General features: G+C 46.0%; 1 protein-coding gene across 14 annotated transcripts in view; it reads left to right on the top strand.

Moving 5' to 3' along the window:
- The window catches only part of RTKN2 (rhotekin 2), a 189,808-nt gene that overhangs the window by 61,912 nt on the left and 103,085 nt on the right, over positions 1 to 24,811 (top strand). For all 14 annotated transcript variants that reach the window (XM_085229325.1, XM_085229337.1, XM_085229336.1 and 11 more), the window contains one exon: positions 3,840 to 3,936. The gene's annotated coding sequence lies outside the window, so the exon portion shown is untranslated. The remainder of the gene's footprint in view (positions 1 to 3,839; positions 3,937 to 24,811) is intronic.

Here is a 24,811-nt window from a genome sequence, read left to right as displayed (position 1 = left end):
CACTTTTGGAAGGTACAGAGAGGAGGAAGGTGGTGGCTAGGCTTACCAAGAGGCTGGAGTGTATTTCATCCCCAATAGTTTTAGCTATCAAATACCTGTTCCTGCTTCTCAGGGGGACGGAACTGTGGTTCTTTCATTTTTGAGCTTTTCTCTAGGAGGACAAAAAACTATTATCATTGGTCCAGTTCTTCACAGCTATACAGTTTCCTCTCATTTCCAGTCAAGAGCTAACAAACCAAAATTATTACGGATTAGTTTTCTGAAGCTTTCTGGCTGTGTGGAAAGAGTATTCTCTCCTCCATCTTTCCTTTAGAAGCAGAAGAGGTGACTTCTGGGGACACACACAGCCCATCTCCCTTGCCTGGCCACCCTCTCAAGGGGCAGCTGTAGGTGCTGGCAGCTGTGGCACTCAAAGTCAGGTGCATAGGGCACCCAATCCTCTCTGCTTCAGAGGTGCCTGTTGCAAAGCAGTGCACCTGAATTGACACCTAAGCAGCTCCTCAAATGGCCGTGCAACAAGTGGGTGGGCAAGGTCTGGGCCTTGCCGTGAGGTGTGTGTCCTGCAGACCAGGAGGCCCTGGGGACAGACAGGTGCACCATTACCTGGGTAGATGGCACTGCCAGACCCAGCTTTGGGCTCGCTGAGCTGCTATATACAGATGACGTTCATGCTGTACAAACAAATCGTACTGTTATACCATTCAAGTAGTGTTCGTGCAACTTTTAACTGGTGGAGACTTTATTTTGTGATTTCACCTACAGGCTTGTTAAAAATTTCTGTATCCACATCATTGGGCAGACTTTCTCTCTTTGTTTATTCCTGCGCAGCCCTGCAGAGTTACAGTGAGGCCCAGCTGAAGTGATGTGAAAATTCTGTCACTGATATCGGCTACCTACATAGTGGGTACAAGACTGTGTTGTGTCAGAAGGTGCTTGAGAGGTGGAACTGGGCAGAATTGGAGTTTGCATAGCTCTTGATAAGAGCTGCTAAATTTCTCTTTATCTGGTTTTTGTAATTTGAACGTATTTTCCTCAAATTAGTTATTTTTCTACAAGAGAATGTAGCTGCATTTATGGAAGATCTTGTTATACAGTGTAAACATGCACAGAGTTTCCCCTCTTTATGCATATTGCCTGCATAATCACCAACAATTGTAACAAAAAATACATTTTGTTATAAGAGCTTTCAACAGATATTTAGAAAATACTGAAGCTATATGCAACAAAAGAAAAATTAAAAACAAGAGAGCTTGGAAAATGTATATACTTAGGAAAAAAAAATCATTTTAAATCCTGTTCTATTATTCTCTCTGTGATATTAAAATCTGTATAAAGCACTATTGATTTCATGTAGCTCAACATAAGATAATTTAGAACTTCTGCCCTGCTGTCCCCAGCTTTGAAGGGAAAAATCTCAGCAGCCTTCAGCTGTATCTTATAGAAAGCCTTGGTACAACCGTCGCATGTACTGAAAAAGATGTTCTCACTCAAGAGTGAGTTCACCTTCCCCTCTTCTTCCGTCAGGACAAGGAAAGTTACGGGATTAAATGATCCTTGATCATGAAAGCAGTTGCACTGGAGACGCAGAACGCATGTTTGCTCAAATGCTGGTGAGGACACAGCACTTAGAGATAACACAGCTCTGCCAAGAAATGCTGTCCTACAGTGAGGTCTGTGATTAACTTTATCGAAGAAAGGGATCTTATTTTTACCTGCTGCAGACAGAGGGTGCATCTCAAAGCAGCATGAAGTTAAAGATAGACACGGTGTCTGGTTCAGATCACGACACAAAGAAAGATTCCGGTTAATTAGTATTTATTCTTAGTTTATAGTTACTCCGTTCGACTTGAGCAAACAAGCAGGAGTTGGAGCCCCATAGAATTTATTCTCCTAAGTGAGAGATGGTCTCCGTGCTGCGACCGCACTCGGGATCGGACCGTCCCTAGGCTGGGCTCCGCTCCTGGGCTAAGCCAAAACGCCGCCCATCCCCGCGCGGCCCCGATGTTCGTGGCTGCAGCCCGGGGCCGTCCCGGCTCCTCTGGGCCGTGCCGCCGCACGCCCGCATCCCGCTGGCACCGCCCGCTCTCGGTGTTTCCTCTGCGGGCGGCGAGCTTTCCCACCGCTCCTTGGAGGCTCTCGGTTCCCCTTTTTCACCACCGCTTTCTGTAACATCACCACGGCTTTTACCAGCAGCCACCAGACAGCCGCAGCACGCCCGTTTATCTTACACGGAGCTATTTTTGCCGCGAGGTCTCCCCGGTGCCTCTGCGGGCGGGAGGGAGGGAAGCACCCCGAGGGCACGGGACCGGGGCCCCGCCTTCCTGCAGCTCCCGTTCTCATTTTTTCACACGGATTTCTCCCTGTGGGCGCTTAGGTGGAGCTGAAACGTTCCCAGCAAGGTCTCCTGCTTCTTTAAGCAGGGTGAAGCAGCCATTTTGCAGGCAACGCACGCTCTGTGCCTCCCCTCCAACACCTAGCAGAAGCTTGCCCGCACTCAGCGCCCACCTCGCTCGCCACGCCCAGCACGGGCAGCTCCGCGGCGGACGGGCACGGGACCTCCCTCCTGCAGCCATAGGGAGCCGCCTTTCCCGTTCTGCGACGCGATTGGTCAACTCGGCCCGGCGGGCGGGCCGCGGCTACAAACGGTTCCGCGGGCTGGGAGCCCCCCGGCTGGGGCGCGAGGAGGTGCGCGTGGTGAGGCTGCGCCTCAGGGCGGGCGCGGTTGGAGGTCACGCTGGTGCGTGATTTGTGACTCTCCTCAGAGATTTTTTTGGGAATGTCTGCTTTAAAACCTCGACGGTATTGGAGTTCCTTTATATTAAGGTGGCGTTGGTCACCCTTTTTCCCTATCTGCCTTGAGGAGTTTAGGTACACGGTTTAGCTGTACAAACACAGCTGCGTGTTGCCCTGAGCTGTGCTGCTCTTTGCAGGAAGCGTGCTGAGGAGCCATTAAGTTTAACAGAGCTGAAATAGCCCCCCAGGATCTGTGGTTTCCAGTGCAAGGTCACTAGTGTGCAGAGGGGAAAAGGACTTCTAAGCTTGGACATAAGCAGAATTTGTGATCTTTCTGCCTCCAAAAGGCTGAGGGTAGTCTCTTGGGGGATAAGGGGAGGCTGAGAGAAATGAAAATGTTTACTAAGGGCAGTTTAGCAGTAGGCTTGTGGGGTGCTGAGTTGCGATTGTTTTGTTACTGTGTCAGTGGTGCGTTTTGCAGAGGGGCTCTTCCAGGGCTGCACCAACCAGCCTGAGCCAGGAGCAGCTGCCGGGCAGCTCTGCCTCAGCTGTGTGTGCAGTGTCTGTGCAGGAGCTGGAGTGGATCAGGTGCTGCTTTTAGTACATGGGAGTCTGAAAGTAAAACCAAACCACACGTACTACTGAAAGCATCTGCTCCAGAGCTGCTTCTCCATAAAGCAACCTGTGAAAAAGAAAAGCTGGAGTATGTTTTGTTCCTCACTAAATTATGGGAGTTTTGTTTTTTTTTTACGTACTACTGAGCTGACTGTAAAGGCCTATTGAAATAGCTAAATCAGAATTGGATCAGGTGTTTTCCATGTCATATTGAGTATCAGCAGCAAAGCATTTGGCTCCAACAGTGCAGTTCCTCGAGCTTTTGCACATGTGGACATGTAGTCTCTCTACTGACTTTGGTCTGACCACAGCTGTTGGTATAGTATCCTTATGTTACCCTTACACGTGCAAATATATGGGCTTGAGGATCATTGAAATGATTTGAAGCTTTCTTTCTCATTTTTCTGTTCCCTTCCCCTAGTTATTAATGAAAATGTGTTAACTTGTGTTCAGTAAATGCTCACGAGTCTTTTTTTCCCCTTTGCTTCCAGAAAGAAGTTAACAGCACTCAGACTTGCTACCCATGTGATGGAAATGTCTGGATGACTATGAATTCACTGCAAACTCTCAACTGTATGGCTGCTACAGGTAAGCTCAGAGATTAATGATGTTGGTGATGTGGAAAGCGTGAAGCTGAGCAGGAGCTTTCTGCTTGTGTTAACTGCTTGATGGTACTTTGAGTTCTGTGCTGTATTCAGGTACAATCTTTTTCATTATTTAAGGGTTCTGCAGGTTCACTGGACGGAATTGATTTTGTTTTGGAAGTGTGATGAGATGGGGCTGGCAGAAGCGGTAGATGGGACTAGGCAGATCTGCCACCCTGGAAAGTACTGGAGACAGATTATGGTTGTGAGATGCTGGAGTCAAGATTCCAGTGTGTCTTCATTTCTGCTGTGTTTTTGGGAAAGTGAGACTTGAAGTCCAGAACCTCAAGTCTAGGAGCTTGTATAACTAATTCCTGCTGTTTTCTGTTCTGGAATGATGGTGATCTTCCTTCAGCCTTTGCATTGTCTGGGAGCTCTGAGTAGAAATGTGTTCCAGGGCTGAAAGCAGATATAGTTGTCAGTGTTAATGTACTAACTGTTATAGCTGGTTTTCAGAAGAAGCCTTTCTTTTAAGATGAAGTGTATACTATATGCTTCTTGGAGCTATCTAAGACTTTGCGCAGGTACATGAAGGCTATATTGAATGTTGGTGAGTAGATAACAAAGAGGATGTGATTGAGCTCACATTTTGAAATAGCTCTTCCACCACATGGATTAGAGTCTACTGCCCTCCTTCTAACCGATGACTTCAGTTATTCTGGATTCAACCACAGATTTACACTGCAGGACTGCTAAGGCAATTTGTAAAGTCCATGAGCTTTTAGCAATGTTCTACACACGGTGCAAATGTGGAAAATATGTGTATTTCTTGAGGTAACACTTCATGCTGCACTGCTAGCTTCTGAACTCATATCATTACTAGCAGAGCAAACATATACTTGGAAAGAAATTTTTTTCCTGAAATGCTGCTGGTGGTTTTGCTTGAATTTTGCCTTGCTATACATGCTCGCTTCTATTATGCATCTTGTATAAGGGAAATGTTCTCTGATAATCAAAAGCTAGCAGAGCACAGGAATATCACACTGTCCTGCTGGCTGCCTATCAGAGTCTTTCCAAAATGGCTGGTTTTGTCAAAGAAAGAGAAATTTATTTGTGAATGTGGCAAAGTCCTGGTATGGGGGGTATCTCTGCAATGTCTGCTTGTGGCAGCTCTCAGGCAGTAGGTACACAATTATCTGTGACTGTCCTTTCTCTCTCCTTTAGTTTGACCTTTCTGCCATCTTGGTGGGAGGTCTCATTTTTATGTGCATTTCGTATAATTAGGAATTGAATGTAACTTATCTGTTTATGGGTTTTGCAACATTTATAAGATGACTCTTTCCCACTGCACTGAATGCTTTTCCACTGAATGTGAATGATGCACACAGTGCTTGGCTGTGTATATTATTTTTCACCAGAAATACATTTTTTCTGTCATGCGAGTTCTAGAGAAAAAAAACTTGGAGATTATTGCAAGTTAGGCATATTCATGACAGACAAGTGGAATGAATGTGTGCATTGAGATGTTTTACTTTCTATAGCTCTTCTTATCACGGGACAGCTAAAGTTCAGGCTGTCAGCATTAGCACTGTTTCCCTGTTGGCCCTTCAAATTCCAAGTGTGTTTGGTGAATTGCTGAGCTGAGTGCATTGGGATGAGTGCGCATGATGCTGGTGTTGTGATCTGTGATATCTAAAATAGTTTATAGACCTGCACGCTTGGTGCTTCTAGAAAAATCCTTGCCATTTAAGGAGTAGTGAGGCCATAATGAGCTTGGAGTGCAAGTCCTTCACTACGGCTCTTCAGATACATGTGGCTACTGGTGTGGAGGTTATTGCTACAAGTAGCAGTGTCTTCAGCACCTGGGCCTGTGCTGTTTGGAGGAGGTAGAAGAGAGGAGCTGGTGCACCAGCTGTTCACAGCGAGCAGTGTAGACTGTTGCCCTTGGACATGCTGGGTACATCAACCAGGAGAAGGCAGGTGTCTCATTTGAAGCATGCTGCTTTATCAAGCGTCCTGCACTGTATGGTTCTGTGCTCACTGCGGAGTTGGAGAAATACCCAGCCATGCAGTTTCCTTTTAGTTACTTCTGGGACAACGATGGATGAGCAATTCCTATAAAGCTGCTTATATGCTTTGGTAATTGGGGTCCAGGCTGTGTACGGAGATAAAAGAGCTAAATGTAAACTCCAGCCCTCCTGGGGCTTTTGTGCTTCTTTCTGTGGGCCTTCCAGTCCATTAAACTCACATGGATGCTATGCTTTTACACTCGGAGCTTGTGTTGTACAGAGAGAAGTGTCAGAACAGTTGTCCTGTAGGCTTCTGTAGAGCAGTGAATGTTAGATGTACCTCTCTCCCCCCAAGTCAAGTCACATCTTCAAATTCTTTCAGTTCAGAGCCATTTGCCTCAGTAGATCCTTAGCTGTATTGTCTGTTGTGCAGCTCCTATACCTACTACAGGAACAGCTTATGATTTCTGATGGGTTTTCTTCACCTAATTCATAACAGTTAGAGAACTGGTAGTTAAAGAAAACAGCTAAAGAACAACAGAGCAAGCTGCAGGAGCATTGCTGCTGTAGTGCTGGGTGTCCAGGCAGGATGCCCCAAGTGCTGCGGCTGTTTTTCCCACCTTACCTTAACTCTCCAAACAAGGGTGGAGAGGAAGCAAGAAGAGCAAGACATTTCCGTGGCGATTGCAACATGCTGTGATAGGCTGATTCCCTCTCCCTGCCCTGTGACAAGCACGGTATAGGCCACAAAGGGCTGCAATCTTTATTGGGGCTTTTGGGACTTTTTTTTTTCCCCTATGAATTCTGTCTTTGCAGTAACTTCTCCTTGCTGGAGAGAGTGGCACTGACTAATTAACAGCTGTTCAGTAGCAGATACTGTTGATAATCATCTAACTTGGAATACAGTTCTCTTAAAACTCCAAGCAGACATTTTCTAATGCCTGGATGATATGAGCTCTGTTTAGTGTGTGAAACCAGCCTACGCTGTCCTGAGAAGATGAATCCTACTGCTTGCAAATGGCTGCAGTAGATGATACCTGAAGGCATTATAGTTATCCTGCATTAGTAGTCAACAGTATATTAAAGGCAAGGATAGCAGCGACTGATAGACTCGGTTATGGTTTTAAGTCAGAGAAGAAAAAACAGGTTGGTAGGTACCTGTTTCACTACTCTCAATATGGTTATCTTGCACTCGGTGTTGGTTGTTTTCTTCTCAGTCTGAAATCACATTAACATTAGTCATGCAAAAGGCCATGGTGTTTTGAAATAAATATTTATCAACATAGCTTATTGTGGTTTAGTTTTAGTCTCCTGATGTGGTTGACTGGTGTCTCATATGACCATGACATTTGTAAACAGAGCAAAGAGGGTGTGTCGTTGCCCTTTATTTTACTATCTTCTTGGTAACGGTCAGATTATGATATTCCCGTGTCAGACCTTAATGTGAGATTGTAACACTGCAGACAGGAGAGTAAGTAAGTTGAGTCCTTGCAGTTGCCAGCTCTTCCAATTGCTCTTAGCCCAGTTTCCTGAAGAGTGATTCAGGCACGGAAGTGCAGTGAGCCAGTGCCATTTGATGCCTGTGCAGCTGGCGCTGCAGAAGAGCACTGGTCTTGCAAATGTCCTTTGCCATTATGAGTCCCAGGCAGATGCTGCAGGTGCCCTCAGGTGGTTAAATTGTGTCAGGTGATTTGTTCAGGCAGTTGCCCCTTTCCCTATGTTTCTTCCAGCTGTTTCCTACAGATGAAATACCTCCAGGGCACAACCATCTGCTGACACCTCACAAGGACTCCTTGTGCCTCCCCGAAAGCAGGCACAGCTCAGTCCTCTTAGTTACACTCTAGCTACTGTATCCCTCGTTGCAAGCTCAGTAACTTGGGCAGTCTTCAGGAAAAATATTTTTTTCCACTTTGGAAAACTTCTCACATGTATGGGAAAACCAGATCTTGCCAGCAGATAGGAAAAAACCTTAGTTAAAACAGTATAATGAATTGGTCTTTTTGTACATAATTGAAGGTAGTATATGAGAGTTACACATGTAGATTCAAGGCTGCTGGAGCTGTCATGCATAAGGACAGTGAGGAGCTTGGAGGTGTGTGGGCTGCTGTGTGGCTGGCTGTGTTGGGCTGAGGGAGGTCGTGAGATCCATGAAAGCTGCTTGGGCCCTTGTGTCATGTCTCTTGTTATTTCTGATGATGAAACACACAAAATGTCTCTCTGTGTGCATTATGGTACTTTCTCTATACTATAGTGTTTTTCTCCATAGTAATTTCTGTAGCCATGGTTCACAAGGACAGTAATTTGTGACTGTGGGGAAGTTCTCTTCCACTGGAGGCAATGTTTGAGAGTTAGCAGGCAGATTTCATGTCTGGATGACAGGCTGAGGCAACAGTGAGAGCAATGTTCATACAGTCACTTCTGCACAGTGCAGTGCTCAGTGTGTGCAGTTCTGCCAGGCCTGCCTGGAGATGGGGCTGACTGGACCCTGAGCTGCTCTCAGGTACTTCTCACCAGTGCTGTCCTCTGAGGGGAGAGGCAAGGGCTGTGTGGTAGGGCATGTCCTATATGTGTGACTGCTGCCTCCTGCTTGTGTCACTGCCCAAGTGCTGATGTGCCCTTACAGGCTGTGGAGGCATATGAAACTGAGGGCCAGGCATTAAGTTTAGTTCACTGTGGATTGTACTCTCAGCTCGTGTGAGCACTCCTGAGGGTTACCCAAACCATGCTGTGTTAGAGTAAGTGCTGTTCATGTCTTTTGTAGGCTGACAAAAGCCTGCCCAGCCACAGCTGCAGGAACACTTAGGCTGACATGCTGATTCAAGTTCCTAGATCACTTTGGCTGTTTCAAACAGTCGTAAGCTGCAAAACTAGAAAACCTCATGGATGAAGCTACCAGTTATACAGTCTAGAATGAATGAATAAAACAAAGAAATGTAGAAACTAAAGTCAATCAGCTTGTTGCCTAGGAGAGAAGGATTTACAGCATGCCAGTGTTCTTGCTGCCTTGAGGAAATGCTCTAATGACAGGCCGGCAAGGCAGGAGAGAGCCGGAGGGCCTCATCATTGTGTCACACTGATGGCATGGTTCAGACCTCAGCTGTAGTGAGTGGGTGGCATCTATCACCTTTGCTTGTCAAACTCCTGGTCACCAAATAACCAGGTGATTGTTAAGACCCTTCAAAATGCTTTATAGGTCTTGCATTTGCCCGTCTTCATTTTACATTTGCAAATCAGTAGAGTTCAGATGGGTTATCATGGAACGGAGTGCCTCCCAACCCCTGTGGTGCTGGGTGCATGTCAGCCAGGAGGTCGGGGCTTGTCAGGCAGCCCAGCATTTCTGGTTCGTAGAGCATCCTGACAGACTCTCCTGCAGCCCTAGATGTGCCGGGGCCAAACCAGGCCCTCTCAGCTCCAGGCTCTATGAGTGAAAGGATGAAATGACACCTGCGGAGGTTTGTTGCCCACCTCTCCAAATACATGTGTGCTGCCTGTTCATTTTCCTGCCTCTTCCAGTCGTCTTTCAGGAAGAACTCCTGAACTGTAGATCTAGAAACTGCTTTGGTATGAGTGCTAAAGGTGCTCTCTGTGATAGCTGGCATTGTTGGTATTTAATTTATTGATAGCATCCTGAAGTGAAAAGCACATGTCTTGTTTTGGTGCTGCTCAGCAGCAGGACAAAATGCAGGAAAAACCTGATGCACACCTGGGAGCAGAGTACAGTGGGAGGAGCCCTGCTTCCCTCACCTTAGATTTTATCCTGAGGAGTGCAGAATTCATACAGTCAATGCTTTCCATCAGCTCTCAAAGCTAAAGATAAATGCTAATTGCCAGTATGAATGGGTGAACATCAGTCTCTGAAAAATATGCTTGCTATTTTAGATAAAAACAAATCAATTCTCGGGCTTTTGAGAATTTAAGCCTCCATCAGTAAGCAATATATTTTTCAGAAGGAAGAGTTTCTACTAGAGGGCAGTCCAGTAAGTCTCAGTAAGGACAGGCAGGAGTCCCAGAAGGCCCAAATTCAAATCTTAGTTTTGCCAGCATATTCCAATATATTCCTAGACAAATCAACTAGATCATTTATAAGATGTGAATAATCTTCCTGTGTAGTCACAGTGTACTTCTCTGATAAACCCGCAGTGGTGACAGGTTTGTAGCATCAGGAATAAAATTCACCTTGCTGATGGAGTAATGTGGTAGCTAATTAGGTAAAATGTTTTAGTGGTGTCTTTGAAGAAGGAAAGAGGTAGGTGCTGTCAGTTCCCTGACTGTCCAGAAATCACTGAGTGCTGTATCGTGTCTTGAAAGAAGCAATAGCTGAAATAGCCCTGTAGCTTATTGGCATTGAGTGAAGGGATGGTGCTGCCCTCATTCTTAATTTGTCTGTCCTCAGCGAACTGAGAGCTGACCGAGGCACTGACTGATAAGCACTTGTGCTGTACAGGGAGATCTGGGTTACTGTGGGACCTCCTTCTGCCAGGGTGATTGGGATGCTGGAAGTAAAGCACGGGAAGGGTCTTAAAGAAGCACTTCAAAGAAACAAACAAAAATCAGAACAAAAGAAACCAAAGTTTTTATCATTTTGTGTGTGACAGTGAGGCAGCCTTAGTTAGCGTTTGTTTCATGGAACCTCTGCAGTTGATCAGGACAGGAGATGAGTAAGATCGTGCTCGCTTATGAAAGCACCTTCTTCCAGAGACCACTGCTTGCTCCTGATCTGCTGCTAATTAGTCTCCGCCCTGTGATACTGAGTCATTATATTCTTTGCTCTTTTCCGTGGCTGCTTTTTGGTGTGGAAACTGAGACAAATATTGCCCCTCTGCTGGAAACCATCATCATGTCATTTTCATCGTCAGTACCTGTAAGCCCAGATGAGAAAGGAATAGATTTATTTTTAGTTTGGATAATGATCTCTAACAGAAGTGCTTTGAAGATCTGCCACGCTTTATGTTATTGTGGTGCATTGCTTGTGGCCTCTGACTATTTTTCTATAATGTCACAAATGATTTTATTTCTTACAACAGAAAGCAGCCTTTAAAGCTACTGTCAGGAAAAGGGAGTGAACACTTCTTGTTCATCAGCACTTGGTTCAACTCCAATGCCTCTGTGTTTGGCATGAGGTGCAATCATTGCCTTCAGCCCTACAGCTGCCTTGCAGCCCTTGTTCAGTGTGCCACTGGATTAAATGCCCTTCCCACCTGTCTTGTGTAGCAAGCCTGGCTGTGCTTTGTGTTCTCAGCAGAGCAAGAAAGGAATTGCTTGCAGAGGTCACTGATGTCTTTCACTGGTATGACTCGCTTCCTTCATTTGGCAGGCATTACTTGTGCTGGGCTATTCTGGAGAATGTGAACTTCTCCTGAACTGTACTTAACCGAGGCTGATTCAGGCTTGGTGCTGTGACTCAGATAAGCTGGAGAGAGACCCTCAGGACTTATGGAAGTAATTAGCTTAAGATGACTGAGATGGAAAGTTGCTAGCATGATGTGTTAGTGCAAGCAGATGCGTGCAATCATCCCATTATGCCTTAACCCCTGAAATAAGGCAGGAGCCTCCTGGCAGGGCCTGCTGGGCTGGGTAGTGGCCATCCCTGGGCAATGGAACAAAACTGAAGTGAATAAAAATCTTTAGTTAACAAAGAGTTGGGCACAGCTAGCAATTCCTCGAGTATCTATGTCCCATGCTGTCTCACCTCTTCTCATGTCATTTCTGAACCCCAGTAACTGCTGTTTCTTTAGCACAGTGGGTCTAGGTGGCACTTCACCTTTCCAGAACAGTTCATCAGCTCAACTGTGTGATTTGCCTTGATGGTCAGCATATGCCTGGGGTTGGCAACTGGGAATCCTGCGATGCTTTCAGCACTTGGCTTTTGGTAAGGAATAAAAAAGACAGATGTGGCTGGGCCTGCTGATTTTTGACAAGGCGGGGAGCATAAGGGTGCTCATCTCAGGGCTGTGAGGAGGCTGATGAGCCCTTTTGAGTTCAGTGTGCCTTGCCTCCAGCAGCAAAAACATCCATTTCACCTCTTTGCTGTGTTTCTGTGGGAATTAGGATGGCTGTGCCAAGTAATTCCACCCACCGCATGTGTACTACACTGGCAAATCTGATGTTGACTATCTGAAAAGGCCACGTAGATGGTTGCAACTCTCAGTGACTCCTTTGATGGAAGGATAAGAAGATGATAGTAGAACAATTTTTCTGTGGCATAACAGTTGCAAGAGCTGGAATAGCCCAAGCACCCATAGCACCCTCAGGACTGGAGGCTGCTTCTGCTTTCTCCATGTCTTTCTCTTAAGCATCTGTAGCAATAAAAACAAAGATGTAGGAAGAGGAAGAAGAGAACATCTGAAATGTTTTCAAATAAAGGCAGATATTTTTTTTTTTTTTAAACAAAGCTTGATGAAACAGTTTCACAGTAACTCCAGTAATTACAAAAGGGACAAATCCTCAGCACTGAATAATTGTTCCCCTTGCAATGAGCCTTGGTAAAACTCAAATAGCGTCTGACCTTATAGTACTAGTTTACAGTATCAGTAGTTTCCTGCCATGACTCAGTGGCTGGAACAGTAATATCTGTCAGTTTTTTTTCCTCTCTCTTTCCAGATCTCTTTTGAAGCCTCTCTGAGTGGGCGGAGAGAGACGAGTGACAGATATAGTCCTGGTTCTTGCCCTTCCTCTTGCACCTTTTCTTTTTACAGATCAACCTGCTCCTGCCTTTTCTGTTCCTTTCAGCCCTTTTATCCATCAGACTTCCCTTCTGCATACGTCCCTGAGCAAATCTTACTTTCCTTTTCGTTCCTGCCTAGGCCTGCTGATAATGCCTGGGAAATACTGAGCTCATTCACTCTGTGGCTTTTTCACTGGTACTTCTCCCTTCCTCTGCAGTTATCTTGCTGAGCTTATGCTGCTATAACGAACACTGTTACCAGCTGAGGTTGATGGATTTCATATGATCTTGGCTGAGTATGGTTTATACCTTGGAGTAAAAGCTGTCTGTAGGACTGGCAGTAGCCTAGCCTTTGAAGGCACTTCTTTACCTTTGAGTCTTCCACAGTTGGGATGACAAATGTTCTATTAAGACAACATCAAACCCCACTTGCATGGGAGTGGTTTTAATTCTGCCCGGTGGCCTTGTTGTCACAGGTTCCCTATGACATGAGGCCAAGAAACAGCAAGTGATGCTTACTGCTGTCACCAAGTCCCGACACCTTTCCAGGGGCCTGGAGTGAATCCCTTCCACTTCTGCAGCCCCTGGTGGAGCTGAAGGCCATGGTGCCTGGCCCAGCCCGCAGCTCTGGCTCAGGGTCAGGGCAGCTAGGATCAAGAAAGGTGCTACATTCTAAGGAGTGAGTTATAATTGTGGCTCTGCTGCATGCATCCAAGTGGTGTGTTTTGGAGACTGACAACAGATGAGATAATCTCAGACCAAAATTAAATGGAAAACATTTTGGTCCCTTGAAGACCTTCTTGAGCTTTGTATGATCCTTTAACTTCCACCTGATGGTGGCAGATCCACAGGCTGGTAAGTGCACGTGCTCTGCAAAGGCCACTGGTGTGTGGAGCTGCTGGTGCTGCTCTGAGGTTCCCTCCTCAGGACATGTGCTCTGAGGTTCCCTCCTCAGGACACGTGGTGCTCAGGAGCAGTTCCACATGTGTGGGTGATCTATTGCTTGCTACCAGGAACTTGAATTTTCTCCTGAGATGTGTGGAGTCCAAAATGAAGATTGGGATGCTTGAATCTTCTGATTCAAAGCTGGTCATAACTCTTGCAGCTGCTGTTTTTTGGGGAAGCCTCATGCTAATGTAGATGATGCAGCATAAATGTGTTTAAGGACAGAAGCTGAAGGGGAAGATCTGTTGATGCCCATCTTCCACTTCTCTAGCAGGCCATGTGAACTCTGCCATAGCTCTGGTTCTTCTCCAGAAATCTCTGGCCCTGGCCCTAATCTAGGCTCAAACCAGCAATATGTCTTGGGCAGGGGGGTTGGGAGACAGGTGATTTTGGTTCTAGAGCTTCTGCTGGGGGCGCAGAAACCCTCATGAATCCTGATTTCTGAAGCTGGGTTACAAAGCTGGCTCTGCTCTGAGCACCATGTTATCCATGTATTTTAGGCCAACTCACTTGGAAGTCATCACAGGGTTTTGTTTAAGCTGTAGTCTAAAGATGCTTTTTGGTATAAAAATAAAATGAGAAAGCCCTTGCAGGCTGCCGCTGCCAGCCCTCAGCTCTGCTGTGCAGCACCTGCTGATGGGGAGATGTAGTCCTGTCTGTGACCTACATTCAGAACAGCACCAGAGCAGAGTATGGGTGCCAGGCTTCTCTTTAGCTTGCAGGACTTCAAAAATCAGCTTTTTAGTTACGCTCGAGGAAACTTGTGAGTAGTTGTTCTGGCAAAAGAGGAATGCTTTTCAGAGCTGCATGAAGTAGGAAACAGTTAGCTTGCCTCGTGTGAAACTGAAGAGACCAGTCTGTCAGAAAAGCCACGCTACTCAAACCCTGCTGGCCGTCCTATTGCGGGATCCCTGCTTCCACCCGGGAGTGTGTGCGGGAAGTCCCGAGGCAGGAGCCGTGCTGGGGCAGCCCAGCCGAGGCTGAGGCGAGCTTCTGAAGGGCCGCTTGCCATGCCTGCCGACTGGAGATAAACAAACAGCAAAGCACTGCGCTTTGAAAATCGCTTCTCTGTCCTTTCCTACACATCTTGGATGTGTACTTAAGTCTTTTTACAGCATGTGACATTTTCTGTGAGAGCGTAGTCCTTCAGAGCTTTGTGTATATATGTAGTTTTTAAAAAAAGCAAAGCCGCTTCTCTGCCTCCCGCTTTCCCATCAGTACCACTGTTCCCGCAGCAGTCATCCTTTCCACCTGGGCGCTGTGAGCACACCTGAGCCGGCCGGCTCTCCGCCTGGCCGCAAAACGCCTCGCGCCCTCCGCGCTTCTGCGGCCCTGGGAGCGCGGGGCTCCGGCGGCCGGGGGCAGCCCCGTCCCGCCGCTCTCCCCGGGACACCGGCGCCCTCTGTCGGCTGCCTGCGAGCGGGCCGAGCCCAGCGCGGGGCCGAGCGGCTCCCCAGAGCCCGGCCGTGACTCCCACCGCCCGGCCCGCCAGGCGCCGTGGTTCGCCGTGCGCGTTCGCTTCAGCCGGAGACGGGCCGGAGTCAGATCGCCCGATGGATGACATCCGTCTCCTGCTCGTTTGCACGGCAGCTGCGCCTGAGAAGTCTGATTGTCTTTAGGTCCCTGTGTTTTGAGGGACCTGATGTGCTAGAAGAAGTAGAAACCTCAAATTTTGGGTCTCTGATAAGCTGCTCTGCACAACAGAGAAGCAGCTGCTGGGAAGTCAGTAGTGGGATTTCCCACACAAGTCCTTCATGGTGTGATTCTTTTCCCTTTTCTTCCTCAGAAGCAAGCCTTGTCCTCAGAGAGCTTTGTTTTTGCTAATGAGGAGTTTACCAGCTCACAGAGAGCCTCTCAAACCCATGTGAAGAAGATAGATGTGTTGAGGGACAGTCCTGGAGAGCTCCCAAGGGATGCTATGCTTTGAGAGGGAGCAGGTCAGGTCGAGCTGAGTAGTAGCAATAACCCAGAAACTAAACTGCTACAGGCCGCCCTTCCACTTCACCTGAAGTTTCAGTTAATAGTATGTGGTTGCGGGTATTATTCATGTTAATTTCAGAAAATGTTTTCTTCATACTGCTGTTTCCGAATTCAAATTTTAATGTGGATACCAGAACTTATGTGAATTTTCCTATGCTTCTGAAGGCTGACAAAGTGAAACTACTCCCATCATTTCAGAGCAGTGTTTGTGGTAACAAAAATTGCAGCAATTTGCTCTCGTAAGCACTGTGTTGAGCGTATTAGGTGCATGTGCTGGGGAGTTTCAGAGCATAACTCAGTCGCTCCCTTTGGGTCTTATTGTTAGCATGGCCATGTACTGCTGTTGCCGAGCACTATGTTCCATCAGAAGGGATGATGGTGGCTGAGGAGCAGCAGCTAGCAGTGAAACTTTGCACTTGGTTTAAATCCAATGCTCTCATGAAAGGTGATGAGACCTATGCTTTTTCTTATCTTCTCCATCTGTGCAAGAGAAGGAGAAAAGGAGATCTGTTAGTGAAAGTGGGCTTGCACAAGGTTCCTGGAGTATGGAAGTTGCAGTATCAGTCCTGGGGATTCTTGCTGCCCTTCCAGCTCAGCGGGGAGGTGGAGCTGATGGAAGAGGCACCACTGAGCCCCATGTCCCTTGCGCATCAAGCGAGAGCCTGATTTGTTGCATCCCTAGCACCAGGTGGGATCCATGAACCATGCGGAAGCTTTCTGCTGTTATCCTAATGAGCTTTTGAGTTTTAACTGCTTAAAAAGTAAATATGTCTGGCTGATAGTTGAAGTGCTTAAGCAAAGGGCTGTATTGCATGGAGAATGGAGATGCTTGTCCATCAAGTGCTCCAAAAGATGCATGAGGTATGCTCTGAATCATCATTTTAGCAGAATGTCGTAATTTCCTGTTTCTTTCACTGTGTGGTTTTTTTTGTTGTTGTTGTTTTCTTTCCTGCAAATCCTTCAGCCTGTCCTGCTCATTAGCAGCAGGGGAAATAATTTTGGAGACACCCTCTCTGCAGTTTTGGATGTTTTCTTAATTTGCTACAGAAAAGCCTGCCTGTCCAAGGAGGTTTGAGTTCTTAACCTGTTGGTTTTCAGAAGATTTCTTTCAGCTAATGGGCTCTTGAGGCCTTGTTTCCTCAGAGGAAAGCAGAGGAGTGGAGATGATGGAAGGTGGATTATTGGCACAGTTTGCTGCATAGACCGATATATCAAAATATCATCCAGTACAGTTTGTCAGGACTTGGTGTGTCACCTAGTAACAGGCTTTGCAATTAGATCTCTCTATGACTCTTGTTTAAAAAATATATATATATATCCTACTGGCCTCGTGAGAACTCTTCTATTTTACTCTCTTCAAGGAACTGCTCTGGTTGAAAGACCATGAATGTTTTGTATTGACCCCAGCTCCAAAGCCATGGAAATTTGGGACCTGCTCCTGCCCCAAGCTGCCCCTTTGACCATCTCTTTTTCCAGTGTTTGCCTTCTGAATGTCCCTGGAGCATCACTGTGTACTTGGCTGTGCCCAAGGCCAGCCCTTCCTTTCCCACAGCATTCTGTGGGGCCTGCTGTCCCTCTCCCTCAGTCTGCCTGGTACTGGGCGACCCAAAAACATGGGAGGCCTGAGAAGTGCTGCTTCTGAGACTCCAGTCCCTTTGGGTTGATTGGTAGTCCAACATCTGGAGCAGTGACCTAAGTATGTGTGTATGTACAGCAAGTCACCTTGGCAGAGGTGAATCATCCCAATTAATGAATTCTCTATACGGCTTTATGTAGCTATTGCTTTTGTAAACAAATAGGGAAACATGCAAAAAAAAAAAAAAAAAAGGATGTGTTGAGTCAAGTGCTGCTGACAGCTGTGAGGATATAGCAGTGCTGTGTCTGAAGCGTGTGGCCTTTGATGTCACGCGCTCTGTGGTAACGCAGAGTGGTGTGGTTAATGAGAAGGTGGGGTGCGCTGCCTCCTGTCATCCCCAGACAAGAGCTACAGGCACTTACTCAAGTCTTTAGAGCATCCTGCAGCATCAGTGGGCCGCTCTGCTGAGACTTTCGAGTGATTTGTTTTCTACAGCATCGAAGAAGCAGCCTGGCTCAGCACAGCTTCAAAGAATGACATTTTTAATATTTTGATTGACTCAGTACGAAAAGGGATGAGACTCCAGCAGCCTGGAAAGGCACGGTTACTGTGGTAGGTGTTACCCAGTGATTAATGTCTCTTACTTTAAATCCAAACCTCTCAGCTCCTTTTATACATTTTTGCTAGCAACAGCAGATCTTCTGCCAGTCTCTCAGGTTTGAATTTTTTGAGGTGCAGATGCTAGTGCCAATTTTGGTTTCTTGGCAATTTGGGGTTTAGAGTTCATCTTCAACTATGCATTCAGATCCGTGAGCAGTGTGCATGGAAGGTTGATGATCTGTTGAGATGATTTATGGAATGTATTATTCTGCTTTCCTGCAGCATTTTTTACTGTATGGAAAACATTTTGTGCTGATTATCACTTGCCACATGCATTTAATCTATTTTTGGTAATTCTTCAGGGCCCATCACCATGGTATCCTAGCACCAGCGAACATAATGCCGATATCCATTCAATATGAACTGCTGATGCACAACTCTTTTTAATATTAACACAGCTTCGTTGTGTTACTTACCTTTCATTTTTCAAATATGATACATTTCTGCTTAAAAAAAAAAAAAAGCTGAAGCTAAGACCATGCTGTAGATGGAACCATTTCTGGATGGACAAATGGAATTAAGTATCCCAAGGGGCTGGGCCTGCCTGTTTCTCTTAGCTGCACCTTAGGGTGGTGTTGATGCACTTGAGATGACTTTATAAAAAAGAAAAACAAAACAAACAAACAAACAAAACCCACAACATTGTTTAGCTCCAGTGTGACAGAGTGCCATGGGTGGCTCTGTCTTGTGGCTCCAGCTAAATGTTCTTTTCTACATGCTGGACAGTCCTGAGTCTGTGCAGCGTGACAGGTTGCTGCTGTTATGAGAGGCACTGATGTATCGTGTGGAGGGAGGTGGTCAGTGAGCCTCTTGCAGTGGAACAGGGTGCTGTCAGGCTCCAGTGCCACTCGCTGTCCCACTTCCAGCCTTGTTGACAGCAGAACAGTTCAGTCATTTTTAGTGGGAAAATGAAGTGTTTAGGTGTTGTAAGTGATGAGCGTGTAGAAGATAATGCTGGAAGAGGTTGTGATTCAGCTTTCACTTTTTTCAGCATAACAAACTGTCTAAGGTAAATGTCTCTGTGCAAGACGTGTTTAATATGTTCAGTGTTTTTCCTATTACCTGTATTTATCTCCTGCTAAATCATTATGCAAATAATTCTAAAATAAATCCAAAGAACTAAAATATGAATGAAAACAAGGATGTATTTATTCCTTTGGCAAGTACAAGTTCAGAGTTTATTTAAAATACATGAAGTGAACTACATGAGAAAAATCTAGGCACTTTTGGATATTAAAAAACCTCAAGTTTATGGGCAGATTCACTAGAAAAAGTAAATTTTGAGAGCTGAGTTGTTTCTCATGGGGCGAGTGCTGGTGCTGGCATTCACCCTCTGCATCCTACAAAAGTGAATGGTGTAGCCTAATCAAAACATGGTGTTTTGATAGGCTGAGAAAATACCCACAGATGGATGATTGCATCCCCTGGGAAAGGTCATGTCTCGTCTGCTTTAGCCATGGGCATCCATACGCTGTTAATCCACCCTGCTGGGAGGCAGGAATGGGTGCCTGAGGAGCACTGCCATCTCTCTTGGGATGGCACAGACATGCTCTGTGCATACTGCTGCTCTGGGAGAGCTGTTGGGTTCTCAGGAGATGAGCTATTGTGATTGAAGACCAAAGCAAAACAAACCACTCCAATGTGCAGTATTGAGGCTGAACTAGATGGTAATTCAGGGTAACAAGTGGTGAGCTGACCAAGCAGATAAGAACCACCTTTGCCATTAAGGGCACTATTTCTTTACCTTTTGAAAAGATATCCATTTTTGTATGATAGTTTCCTATAACATTAGAAGAACATTTAGTCTTTCCCAGTGCATGCTGGAACTGTTATTTGCAGTTTTCCATTTCACTAATTTCTGTATTATTCTCTACAAAGGAAGATACCATTGCAAATACCTCTTGAATTGGTGAGGGCAGCGATAGCAGCAGGTGGGCTCTGGATAACTGCCCTAAGATGAGATCCAGCCTAATGTGGCTCACCAGAGGCCAGGAGAAACACTTCTGTGCAGTTGTGGAATTGAAGGGGCCCAGAAATCAGTGCTCCCTCTTGGCTTTGAAGGGTGCTTGCTTGAAGTGGTCTTGGATGCTGCAAAGTTCACAGCCTCTTGATGTTATCTGAGGCTCTTCTTCCTCATCAGCACTGGGAGGGTTTATCTCATGTCTGAACCAGACCTTCCCTGCTGTGCAATAAGCCCACCACTTCCTATGCTTTTATATGTGTTATGGACATTAGAAAGTACGTTCTTCCTTTCCTCCATGCTGCAGCCTTTATGTATACAACAACTGCTTTCATGTGTTCCTTAGCCTTCTCATCTTTAGGAATAATCCTATCTTCTTTCCATTCTCCCTTGTTCGTACTTCCTGGCCTTTTATTTATCCTCTCTGTTTCCAGGATTCTGTCCTGTCATTTCCATATTTCATCAGGTGCAGTGCCCAGCCCTAGAAATGGGAGTGGGATGGGCAGGAGCAGCATGGTGTGCCCTGGAGGGGGACCTGAGGAGCAGAGTGGGCTCCTGGCTCTGCCTGTTTGTGTCAGTGCTGTGTTTGCCCATAGTGCTGTGAAGCCACTGACTCCAGAGGTGGAAAACAGGTGCCAAAAAAAAAAAAAGAAGCTGTGAGGTCCAAACCTATTTGCCTGTCTTTAATGCAAAGGCCTTGCTACAGGGCCCAGTATCACACAGTGCATTCTTCCCTCTCATCTGTGCACTGCTGTTGACTGTTCTCTGCCTCTTCTCTGATCAGTTTTACAGCCTTCTGTATTTCCTTTGGACCACGCTTGCCTACGATGCTTATGACAGTGTCAAGCCAAATAACATTGGTCTGTCAACCGTTTATTTTGGCTAGTAATGGCTTATAAACCATTAAAACTCAGCAGCCTCCCATGTAACGCATCCAAGAGTTCAAACCTCGTGAGCAGCAGGACCAAACAGTGCAGCACTGACATGTAAAATCTCAGTATCAGTAATAAAACACCAGAATAGTCTAGTGAGTAACACATCAGTTGTCCCTTTCACTAATACTGAAACTAGATGTGTGTTTTGATTCAAATAGGCACTCTAAAGAAGCTGCTTTCACCACACAGACACATGACAATGCTGATGTTTATTCTTTTCAGTCTATTGCATGGAATTAATACCATTTTCTTTAAAAGTTGTTCACCAGCTAATTTTTCCCTCTTTCCCCTTCTCCTCGTAATCTGAGGGAAGTCTGGCACATACCACTTGAAAGGAATTCACACTGAGCACACAAGATGGGCTGAAAGTAGCCAGCACAGCAATCCTTGTCTGTGACACACTTGCCTGTCTACTGTGGGCTTCATGCTGTCTCTGCTGGGGTTTGGTGCTGAATGCCTCATTGGGAGCAGCTGCAGCCAGAGCAGGGGTGATACAGGCTCACAAACTGTCATGATGGTATTTCTCCCTGATTAAACAAATACTTTTGTTGGCTTTTGTGGTTCTGCATCCTGCTATTTTGGTACCGTGCACTGCTCCTGGAATGAACTGCTTTGCTGAGACACTTTTTAGTTGTTCTTCTAGTTATATTTTGGTAACATACATGCTGTCTTAAGAGATTTGTATTTCTGACTAATATCGAACTGTGGTTTGGGCCTTGCAAAGAGGCAGGGGTTGATTCAGAGAGCCAACGGTCAAAGGGAGAGCCCAGCAGGTGTGTGCTGTGTGTTATGGAGCTCTCCTACACAGCTCCTTCACCAGGTATGTCCATCTGTGAAGGGGAGCAAAAAATTTACAGTGAGCTTTCACCAGGTAGTGAACACCAGTGTCACTGATTTTGATCTCTCCTTCTGCCACTTGCAAGCTGATACCTTTTCCTGTGTACTGCCTGTATTTTACCCTTGCATTCAAGCTCTCTAAATTCTTGTGGTTGCTGTCTTCCCCATTGAAACTCCAGAAATAAAGCGACCTCCTAATCTTTTCTTCTGTAACTCTATGACTGGAAATGTAAGCGTGAAGGGAAATGTAAAGTTTCTTCCTGTTGCTTATTAGTCAATGTAATACATTTTCTAGTCTCGGAGAGATTACAGTAATATTTTATGCCACTTTTTTTCTAGTCTGCTTTCTCAATTATCAGATCCCTCAGAGGAAAGCTTTTCAATTCAGTCATCAGAATAACCAGAGTTGGTTTGTGTGCTGTTTCCATTTTCATTACTTAAGCTTGCATCATGAAAGGGCAAAAATAACACTTGCATGAGTGTTGGTCGTCAGCTCATCAAAGAGCACAGCAGAATGTGAGCGATCCAGTTGCTGACTCCAAGTCCAAGGCTATTCCACTGTTCAACTCTGTATTTTTATCAGTTTTTGTTTGAAGCTTTGTTCCATGTAAGAGCTTTAGGAGTCCAGCAGCAAGAGGAAGAAAAGACACTGAACTTCAGGGCAGAAGAGTGAGAACATGACTGTGCTGTCATGGTCCAGTCATTCCTTCAGTGACTGTCAAGGATTATAAATCATCAAATCCACTATTTATTCTTTTTCTCATTGAAACATTTGGTTGTGCCCATAAACTGCATGAGTCTGTAAATACGAGAAGATTCTGCTTTGATGCCTTCTGTTGTGCCAGCAGGGTTGCTGGTTTCTGTTTTCTTTCATGTTTCTGTTCCTAAACCACCTTGCTGTGTGTGCCCTGTGCCAGTGTTGCTCTGAGGAGCTGGTAATTGTTTTCATGTCAGCTGAGATCCACTCATACTGAGAGAATTCATGACCTTTGGCTTGCTTTGTACTGCTAGAGTAGTGAAGGAGGATGAGAGTGAGTGAGTGGATGTCAGGCCTGGGTCGTAGTGGTGCTTAAATCATATAAGGTGTAGAGGCACGCAGCTTCTTCTAAGCCTCCAGGTTGGAATGAGCCACAGAGGCTGCCTGCAGCTCCATCCTACGTGGAATGGGACTTAGGCTGCCTGACTGGGGATGCAGGCTCAGAGCTGGGTGCTGGACTGGGTAGGCTCTGCATGGAGCGTAGGCATCCTGCCCTGGGCAGTGTGGGTACGGGAGGTGATTCGTGGGAGCAGAGATGTGGTGGGGAGGGCTGGGGGGAGGCAGAGATCCAGTGTGGGGAATGCAACTGGGGGCTGAATTGTGGTTTGGGCACAGGCTGCAGGAAGCAGACTTGAGATCTCATTTGGAAGAGTGGGAGTAGGAGGAGAAGAGTGTGACCGGGGTGGGAGTCCCTGCTAGTGGCACCCGGCTGCTGCCTTTGGGACCCCTTGTTTTATGCTGTTGTCTCTGGGATGGGGCTGGTGTGTGTGGGGGGGGCAGAAAACCTTCATGTGCAACCTGCTGCAGAGAAGACAGATGTTTCCCCCATATAAGGGAAGCTTTCAGATAACAGATATTGTGAAGCACACCTTTTAAAAGAATTCAATTGGATATGAATTAGCCATAGCGAAATAAGTTTAGTATGGATGTGTTTATACGGAAGCGTGAATGGAAGCCTTACATGGCTTTATTGAGAGGGTCACAGATGTAATTATTTCCAGCTGTTCCAGGCTTGTTCCTACTGTCAGTGTAAATACTGGAGATGAGCGCACAAGCTGGCTAGACTTTGGTCTGACCTAGACAGCTTCTGGAAACTGAGGATATGCTATTCCTAAAAGGCTCTTAATTTTTCCCATCCCATCCTGATTGAAAACATTCCTCCTCCAGCCAATATGTGGAGAAGAGAGTAAAGGTTCCAGTCCAGCTCTCAGGAGAGCAGTGACTGGTCAGGGTGAGCGTGGCTGACTGTGGGGTGTCAGCGGTCCGTACAGCGAATCACTCTGATCCTGGCACATTGGAGTCCACAGTGTCCATCAAGGTCCTTGTCCTACCTGGGGTTTCTAAAACTCTGGAGTCAGATTTTGTCCTGACACTGATGCAGGGACTTGTCAATTTGGTAACAATTTCCTCTACCTTGGGAAGTTATGCTATATTGTGACTGGTAAAAGACATTCTACGCACCTTGTCTTCTGCAAGAAGCAGAGCAAGAAAACAAAGTGTAAGGGCCCTTAGTCAAAATAGCCTACCCACAATATGGTGAGCACACATGGATTATAGGAGCACTGAAAGAGCTCAGTTCCTCCAAGGAACACTGTAGATTGCCTTGTTAAAGACAGAAGACAATGTAATAAACAGGATGAAAGGGTTTTGCTATAAGAATAGTAGTTTATGATGAGCATGACCACTGTAGCATCTACCAGTTTACTACTTACTTCTCTCAGTGGTCACACTTCAGCTGCAAATGGTTGGAAGAAGAAAAGCCACGGTCAGTGTAATTGATTACTATTGGGGCTGGTCACTGAACATGGTTATTTCTTATTATTTTTACACATTGTTAAAATCTGGTCTTGTTGTGTATGTAAAAATGATAAGTTCATGTCTGGCTGTCCAAAAAGTGGTTCATCCAGAGGGATAACACATGGGGTCAGCCCTTGGGAGAGTCTCCCAAGAGATGACTGTGCTCGTCTCCACTGACTGCAGTGGATCCTCCTAGATCTGTTGGAGCTTTTAGATGGTAAGGTTCTGAAAGCCTATGCTTCTTGGAAGGGACTCCACAAACCTCTTAAAAACTGTTTCTCCCCTTATTACTGGTGTTGGCAATTGAGGTCCCAGCTTGGCAGTGTACACCAATGCTTTGTGTGACCTGAGGATGTGAGCCATACTTTCCTGCACATACCAACTGCTCTGCACACAAGGAACCTACTGCTTCAAGCAGCAGTGACTTTGCCGGCCTCGCCTCTTGTCTTAGGACTGAATTTGGTCTCTAGAAATCATAATGAGCTTCTTCAAGGGTAAAGTCCAATAGGAAAAGCTTTTCAGGGCTTTTGAACAGCGTGTATTACCACATACTACATGATGGCCATAGGACCCGACCTCAGTGAAAAGCGACCTGGTGCCTGATAGCTTTCTAAATCTGAATGGTCTTTGCTGCTCTGTACAACAGGCATGAGCAAACACAGCTGCCACTTAACACCTCTGATATTATTGTCCCACTGTGCTAATAAGGATGAGAATGTAAGATTTTGTACCTCATTTTCACCATGTGCAGGCTTTTAT

The sequence above is a fragment of the Meleagris gallopavo genome, chromosome 8, assembly GCF_905368555.1.
Source record: "Meleagris gallopavo chromosome 8, MGAL_WU_HG_1.1, whole genome shotgun sequence".
Taxonomy (NCBI): domain Eukaryota; kingdom Metazoa; phylum Chordata; class Aves; order Galliformes; family Phasianidae; genus Meleagris; species Meleagris gallopavo.
This window is presented reverse-complemented; position numbering and strand designations above follow the sequence as displayed.